This window comes from Ptiloglossa arizonensis, chromosome 2 (assembly GCF_051014685.1).
Source record: "Ptiloglossa arizonensis isolate GNS036 chromosome 2, iyPtiAriz1_principal, whole genome shotgun sequence".
Classification (NCBI taxonomy): domain Eukaryota; kingdom Metazoa; phylum Arthropoda; class Insecta; order Hymenoptera; family Colletidae; genus Ptiloglossa; species Ptiloglossa arizonensis.
This window is the reverse complement of record NC_135049.1, coordinates 33,907,765-33,913,764: the sequence shown is the minus strand read 5'-3', so window position 1 is coordinate 33,913,764 and position 6,000 is coordinate 33,907,765.

Here is a 6,000-nt window from a genome sequence, read left to right as displayed (position 1 = left end):
TCGACTTAATTGGATTTAAAGACGAATTGTTCGCGCAGCTACCACGACACCGACAGCTCCTCCGTACGAGAGAACATCGTTTGCGCGGCCCTGTACCGTTTAGAACGTGGCTCGTTCCGCCTTCGAAGCCCGCGGGGATCGACGATCGATTTCGTTTATCCAATCGCGGATCGACTCTTCTTCGAAATCGGAGCAATCGAAACGGTCGGTGTCGCGAAACCGGCAACGTTCCGCTCCGCGACGAGAACGTTTTCTCAGGGACGATGTTACCGTCAGGGACGATGCGACCGGCAACGCTCTTCGCTCGTTCGATCGCTCCTCGAAAAATAACAGTTTCGCTTTGCACCGGATGCGAGCCAGAGGAACTTTCCGACTTTCCGAGCCGTGCAGAAGAAATAATAAAAGACCCGGTGTGGACGAGGAGACGCTCGGCTCCTCTCCTCGGTCCATTGAAAAAGGTGAGAAGGTGTATTCGAACGGTGTGTAATTAGAGTTATTACTTTAACAAGCCTGTTGCCGAAGAGAAAAATATACTACGAGAGCAGCGGGGGTGCCGAAGAGTGGCGGGTGCGAGAAGGGGAAGGAGATTCTGGTCGAGCCATTGTTGCCGGCTAATGTAGGCCTTCTTTGCATCGTAAAGGCAATGCGCGGACCTGGCCTTTTATGTCGACGACCTAACACCAGGATAGCGCACCTATACCACAGATCCGTCTCTCTTCTACGCGCGCACGCACACGCGCGTAATGCACGCGAAACCGCACGTACGCGGGCGGTGGCCCGTGCTATTATACTTTGCCTTCGTAGTCTGCTATCTGTATGCTAAGTTATCGTCGTCGATTAATTTCACTTAAGGCCAGCTGCTTTGCGCCGGCTTGGTTAAGCGAACATCGCGAACGAGCGACGAGGATGCGTCTTTGTCGCTCCCATCGGAGAGGAGGGGAGCGTCCCCGTGTAGCCGTCGAAAGGGGTATTCGTCGATCACTCGACGAGCGACGAGCGTCGAAGATCTCGACGAAATTGCTCGCGACTCGCGTCGTTTCGCGAAAATCTACCGTGGATAGCCACGCGTCCGAAACTGTTCGCCGGTAGGTACCGCTTGATCGCAGCCGTTTATTCGATCGGTCCGCGAACGCTACGCGTACACGGTTGCGCGAGTAAGTTCCGTTATTGTCTCGGCTCGCTCGGAAATTCACACTATTGACTCTGCGAATTAACGGCGGCCATTACCTCCTAACTGCATCTCGCGCATTAACGCGGCGCATAATTCAACGTTTGCTAATTAAAATGCACGGAAAGAAACGATCAGAGCACGTTAAGTGGAACATCGTTCCCTTTAGAACACGACAGTAATTAATTTAATGGTCCGTGGAGACGTGTTCTTGACAAGGAACACGTTTCGACGTCCTCCGTGCGTATCGCGTACGCACATAGCTATGTATACGTAACTACTTATAACGCGCAAGTTCCAGCGAACGCGAAACTCTCGTGCAAAAAGAAACGCGGAACGGAGCTAAAGACGTGATAACGTTCCGTGAAATAACGCCGCTCCCATAACGCGCTAGTCGGACGCAATGAGCCGGATAAATCGTCAATGTGTTTCGCAGAGGAATTTCGCGACGCTTCATTAGGCGAAACCACGGTCGCGCCGCTGTCACGGTGACAAGTTTGACAAATTATTCCGCAGCTCGGTCTGTGCAGTTTGCGACGAGCCGGGCCGGGCCGGGCCGGGACGGGACGGGACGGGACGAGACGGGACGGGACGGGACGGGACGGGACGGGACGGGACGGGACAAGACGGGCCGGGACGGAACGGGACGGGACGGGACTGGTCGGGTCGGGACGGGACGGGACGAGACGGGTCGGGTCGAGACGGGACGCGACACGACGCGACGGGTCCTTGCGTTGCGTGGAAACCCGTCGGAAAGAACCTCGAAAGGATCGGTCTTTCGCGTTGTGGCGCGAAACGAGAAACGATGCGATGCGATGCGATGCGATGCTTTTCGAGGAGAACCGTCCTCCCGATGTTTCGATTTTGCGAAAAACGGGGGCAACGTCGATGCCAAAAAAGCGAATTGGATGGCGTTAATAGTTTGCAAAACATTTGGCTTTCGAAGCTGGATCGGAGTTTAAACGCGTCGATACGGACCGAGCGCGCTAAGCGTACGAGAGAAAAATTCCTTCTATCGTGGTATCCTCTACGATATTCCATCTAGCTCGTTTATAAGGAAGAAGCGACCGAACTGCTCGCGAAAGTTTTTGCGCGTTATTTTTGTAATTAAAATTAACAACCGGCGCGCTGCCAAATTGTCTTCTTAATGCGCCCTTCTCCCGTTCCGATCGTAGTGTCGTTCCTCTCCGATCTCCGTTGGCAATGCAACCGCTCCGAGGAAAGAAAGAAAGGACGGCGATGCTGGGCATCATCAATACGTGTCATCGTGTTATACGCTTATCTCTGCGCGTATATACGCGTATTATATAACGCGCGCACGCTGCAGCATTTAGCGTGCAACAGCGTGACCGCTATTATTTCGCGAATTAATCATACTTTTTTGCGACGCGCGGACGGTCGAGCCGCGTCTTCGACGCGTACGCAGCCGTGTACGCAAATTTATATCATATCGGACTTGATCTTTTTCACGGCGCTCGATCTCGATCGATGCAACGGGAAACGCGATTCTCTTCCGATCGAGAATCGATCGTCGAATCCGCGACGGTCGCGTTCCTCGCGTTCCTCGCGTTCCTCGCGTTCCTCGCGTTCCTCGCGTTTCTCGCGTTCCTCGCGAGGAGGGAGCCGATCGTTTTCTATCGGTTGGAAAATTCGAGAATCGAGAGAAAACCGAGCGTCGGGAATTTCGCGAGCCCCCTTTCCCTTTTCGTCGTTATCGAAAATATTTATCCGCCGGCGAAACAGAAGAAAAAGGAAAGCACAAAAGAAGCGAGTAGTAGTTAAAAGATGGCAGTGCTACCATCATCAATACGTGTCACGGGATATGTACTGCTCTCGATGTGTATACATACCTAATACCTATACGTATAGAGAAGAGGCGCGAGTCGAGCTCGCGCACACCGTTGCACACCAACGAGCAAGTATTTACTACGGGACCGCCTTAATTATCTCTCGCCCTCTCTTTTGGCGCGGCCACTCAGCGCACGACGACGTTCCTGGTGCTTTTCTGATATCTGCCGCGATCGGTCTGTTCGTTCTAACGACCGGACACGCCGTATAATCTCGAGCCGCCTCGGCTTTCGAGCGTGTAAAGAAGACGATCCGCGCGTGTTCGAAAGGGACCAATGAGCAGCTGCCGGCGACCACCGCCTCCTCCCCCTCCTCCTCCCCTCTCTCTTATCGTTGACAAAAACGAGCAGTCTTCGCCGATAAGCGCAACGAATTCGATCGAGAGATTTTTCAGCGAAAAAGGTATCACGGTGCGTCTCGCGCGAATCGCGCGCCACCTAACGCGCTGTCCAACATTCGTCCAGGTAGTCGATCGGACGACGAGAAGGATCGCGATCTACGCGAGTACGGTAGATTCGAAATCGTTGCCGAGCGCGTTGATCCGTGCGCGCGTTAATCCGGACATTCCCGACTAAAAATGATCCAATCTTCGAGATAGATTCCTTAAGAGCGGTCGAAAAGAGTCGTATTAGAGACGCTATTCGGTAGTCGAGCGTGGCGGCGGCCTCGATCGCTCGTGGATCGTTGAAATGATTCCACTTATCCGCTACGGGGAGTCCCCGAAGAATCCAGTGCCGGTACAAAAGCCGGTGGAAGCGAACTCGATCGCCGCAGGACGCCCGGCTACCGAAGATATTTCATTTACCGGACAAAAACTGCCCTCGTCCCCTTTTCCCCGCTCTTGCCCCCCTCCCTCTACTCCACACACACGCGCGCCGTTACCGCGGTTCGTCGGGAGAACGAAAGCGGGTCTAAGGGAGGAATTCGAATTAATATTCGGCGCTGACGTATGAAATTACAGGCAGCCTTGTTCGCCGTTCCTGTCATCGTCGTTCTCGTTGTGTTGCCGCCGCCGCCACCGCCGCCACCGCCGCCGCTGCCGCCGCTGCCGCCGCTGCCGCCACCGCCACCGCTGCCGCCACCGCCGCCACCGCTGCCGCCGCCACCGTCACCGCCGCCGCAGCTCTTGTCGTCTTGACGCCTCTCGTCCTCCCGGCAGGAAACAAATGAGCGACGATCATCCTGTCCACTCGAGACACAATGGGGAAACGACAACGACTCGGAGTGACCGTGTTTCGTACACCGGCGAGACATTCTACATATAGTATTGGACAAGTTACCGCGCCTTAAAAGTGCTCGCCCAATTTAGCTACCGATTTTTGTGCAACGAGGATCGTTTTGTCCCGGTCGGTGAGCCGTTGTCGTTGCGTTCTCCAGAGGGATTCGAAGACGACGGACGAGAAACGCGAAACGGTTGTTGGCGTTACCTTGAACAATGGTAATTGCGAAGGTAGCGCAGCGCGAGACATCAATGGTGCACCGTTCCACGTATCTCGTACGTCTTCGGCTTCTTTGGGAGTTCGGTCCGCGCGAGAACGTTCGCGAATGCTTTTCCGTAAGATCTTCCGGCGCAGAAGCACGGACCGAAAGAAGACTTCTCACCTGTTGGCCCCATTGTCCGCGAGATAATTTGGTTAAAGTAACTAATCGCTCGGTCTTTTCAGTTCCGCCGCTTATATACTCGACGCCGAACCGCGGCCCCCTTTGTCGTAATTAATAGTCCTCCCCGCGAGACCCCACTGCTTCTTCTCTAAATGATTCTTCATCCATCATCGTACGTCCGACTTTTGAACCTTCGCCTTTCGATATACCAGAACGCGCTTCCCACCGATGGTTGGTCACTCCTCCCTTAACGTTGCGAACACCGATTCGATCCTCGAATCGATCGTTCGACCGTGCCGTGCGCAGAAAATCAATTTCTATCGTCGATTCGACGAAACAAAGTGTCGATTGTCCTTTGTCGAGATCTCGAGGGTTTCCGTCCAGACTTTTGCGGTGGCTCCGAGGCTCGTTGTTCGTTCGGTCGTCTTTCGATCCCTGTACCCCAGAAGTCGTTTCGGTGGATAATATCGCGATCTTGAATCCGTTTGCCGAGTCATCTCTTAAGATGATACTTATTGTTCGTTAATTCGAAAGGAAGGTTATTCGATTTTACGTTGCGTTCCGCGTCCACGGTTGGTCCGCGGTTCGTCCGCGGTCCGGGGACCGTTCCTTCGAACGTAGGGAAGAAAAAAAAAATTAGCTACATTCCGTAAGCAGCTGTGGCGACCGTTGAGCAGCGCACCTGCTAATTTCTTCTAATGCCCCGTCGTGGAACCTCGAAAGCGCACCTCGGCGACGAGCCTTCTCCGAAAACGAATCGAAGCCGTTCGAAAGGAGATCGACCAATCCTGGAAAAAGGAAATTCGTTCCAATACTTTCAAGGTAGATGGAATTAACGAACGACGAACAACCGTTCCAGCGGATATCTCGCGCGAATGTTCCAAGAAAGAGTAAGGGCAAGGTAAGACGATTCGAAGGAGCGGGAGTTGGTCGGGTAACGACCGCGAGCGCGTCGGAAAATATGACCAACGATTTAAGCGAGCGCCAATCGCGACATCCGCAGGAAGAACGTCGGGTAAACAATTCGCGTTCTCGGCGGTTCTCGCTGAATTCCACCTGCTGCGTCGCTTCCCGTTTCCCTGAGTTAAATTCGTCGAACCTAGAATCACCGGAATCCGGTGTGTCCCGAGTTTCTTCCAAAATTACCCTCGGATCGAGTTGGCAAACCCGATCGTGTACGTTCGAAAAAATGATTCCAAGCGCGCAGGTTACCGATGGTCGATGGTAAGTCGATGGATCGCGCGCGATCCACGCCGGACTCTTCGTTTCGCGCCTCTCGATGCACTTACGTACTTACGCACGTACGCGTTCTCCGAACGACAACTTTGGTCACTGGCGATCCGCGCGGTGCGAACGGAAACGTTACGGAGGATCGGATCGAC